The 2,500-nt window shown below is 38.4% G+C and overlaps 1 protein-coding gene across 1 annotated transcript in view; it reads right to left on the bottom strand.

Annotated features, from left to right (window-relative positions):
* Window positions 1-101, bottom strand: part of LOC138057422 (uncharacterized) — a 4,251-nt gene extending 4,150 nt beyond the window's left edge. Inside the window, exon 1 of the mRNA XM_068903447.1 lies at window positions 1-101. This exon is cut by the window's left edge and continues 2,569 nt beyond it. The gene's annotated coding sequence lies outside the window, so the exon portion shown is untranslated.
* Between the last annotated feature and the right edge of the window lie 2,399 nt (window positions 102-2,500).

Here is a 2,500-nt window from a genome sequence, read left to right on the forward strand (position 1 = left end):
TGAGGGGTTTTTGATGTATTGCTTGCGTAACTCTATAGTCTCACAAAAACATAGATAATGAATCAAGATTTCACTGTTAAAAAAAGCAATATTTGTCTAAAAAAAAAATTCTTGCAGGGGGTTTCACCTGGAAAAAAAATTCCTGCACAAGCAGTGCGCGAAAAAAAAAATTCGTACAAGCTGAAAATCCCCCACCCCCCCCCCCTCCCCCATCACTTTTCTAATGGTCCTTCCCTTAGGAAATCCAAGATCCAGCACATGTTCGACTCCAGAATATCATACGAGGATAGCTTTGAGGCTAGGACATGGTGATCAATTAAGTCAAAGGCTTTGCGAAAGTCAAATAGTACGGCTCTCGTAGTAGCCCCATTTCCGTCAGTCGATTCCAACCAAGAGTGCAACATACTAATAAGCGCATGCGTAGTAGGAGATTTAGGTACAGCCCCAAATTGATGGGGGTCAATCCACTCCAGCACAGCAGGTTTAACGTAAGTGTCAACCACATAATCTTCAGACATCTTTGACAAAATGGGGGTTAGTGAGATAGGGCGCAAGTGCTTATTTACATCACGGACGGGCTTTTGCTTTGGCACGGGGACTACATCTGCGTGCTTCCATGACGATGGCAGGCGTCTTTCACGGTACGAGTAGTTCAAGATGTCAGATATCGGTCCGGCTAGAATATCTGAGTTTTCCTTTAACAACTATCCAGGGATGTTGTCTGGGCCGTTATAACACAGGGCTTGTAAGATAATGACAGGTATTGACCTTGTAATACTGCAAACATGTTTTCCTGAAATTTTCAAAAACATCAGCCAACGACAGAATGTCAGATTTAAGGTATAAGTCATGATATTCACCCCAATGATTTCAAATTGAAAGTATTCCATACATTATGAGCATACTGATAAGCATCATCTGTTATATGCTCATCATTCAAAATGCTGTAAAAGTCCTCTTGTTTTGGGAGTTCTGTTTCGTTAAATTTGTCAAATGAATCTATGAAATCATATGGGTATATTCCTTTTTGTTTCATAAGCTGGAACTGTTTTTAAATGATTCTTTTGTGAATTTCAATTCTTCATCAGGTAGATTGCTAACTAGTTTATCAAGAATTTAACTCATAAATTGAAAACTGTCAATGAATGTTAAATGATTACCAGGCATAAAAGCTATATAATTTTCCATATTATTAGGGATAGCATTAATATTCATTTGACATTCTTCTCCCTTTTTGTTTTTGTAAGTGCGATTTTTAGCTATTTTACCGATTCCTTGCATAATAAAATTACTATCATAGCAACGTAGATTGTGGAAGATGACTAGTACTTTATCAGTTAGTTGAAAATTAAGATTGCAGTCTTGGTGAGCTGAACCTCTCTTTTTTTCCAGTGACATGACAATGATCTCTTACCCTGGTGTCTTAATCAGTATATTTTTGGTCGCAGATATGACATTTATCTGCTTTGTGAAATTCTTTTTCATCATTTTCCTTTGTCATTTTTAATGGCTTGTTGAATATGTCCTTAAAAACCTTCTTACAATATCTCACCTCTTCAAGCATCTTCTCCATGAATATACAAAGCATTTGGAACAGTCTACATATTTGCATAGGTTTGGTGTATTTATCATCATAGCAGCAAACAACCTTATAGCCATATGAACAATCTGTATGCCTTTGATATGCTCTCGTACATGATTTGTCATCATTTGGCTGGCAACCATATACTTTTGTGTTATGGCCTCAAAATCAGCATATATCACAAACGGCCCAGGTACAGTATTGTGAAAAAGTAATGAGAGCGAAATGCGCGAATTTCGTTCTTTGTCCCTGCGAACTTTCGACGAAATTTCGCTCGAAAATTCGAGCGTCGTTTCGCGATGTTTCTAGCGTAATTTCGCTAAAACAAAGAGAGAAAATTCGCCGCATTTTCGAGCCCAGCGCGAAAATTCGCTAAAACAAAGAGAGAAAATTCGCCGCATTTTCGAGACCAGCGCGAAAATTCGCTCTAAAAACAAAGAGAGAAAATTCGCCGCATTTTCGAGACCAGCACGAAAATTCGCTCTAAAAACAAAGGGAGAGAATTCGCCGCACTTTCGAGACCAGCGCGAAAAACCAAAAGCGTAATTTCGCTTGTTGTACGCGAAATTTTGTAGTGTGGTTTGTAAAGATCGATCACATATCGATCGGCTATTCGGTTTTGTAAACAACTGCAGTCACTTTGACAGCACTTTGATGATCAGTACATGTATTTTAATTTGGAAATAGTTCAGTAGTTGTGTCCGTTTGAATTCTCTCTCCTTTGTAATGTGTTTTTATTCATCTTTCTCGACAGAGAAGACTCGACAAAACATATGCAATTTCAATCCTTTGGTTGTGAGGACAAACTGTTGTCAACAATGCAAAGCCTGTAAATATAGAAGAGCCGGCGAGTGTTATCTTGTAGCGTCACAGCGGCAAAAATGGTTCCCGGGTCTACATTTGTATTACACCAGAAGT

The sequence above is a fragment of the Montipora capricornis genome, chromosome 7, assembly GCF_036669925.1.
Source record: "Montipora capricornis isolate CH-2021 chromosome 7, ASM3666992v2, whole genome shotgun sequence".
In the NCBI taxonomy this organism is placed as follows: Eukaryota; Metazoa; Cnidaria; class Anthozoa; order Scleractinia; family Acroporidae; genus Montipora; species Montipora capricornis.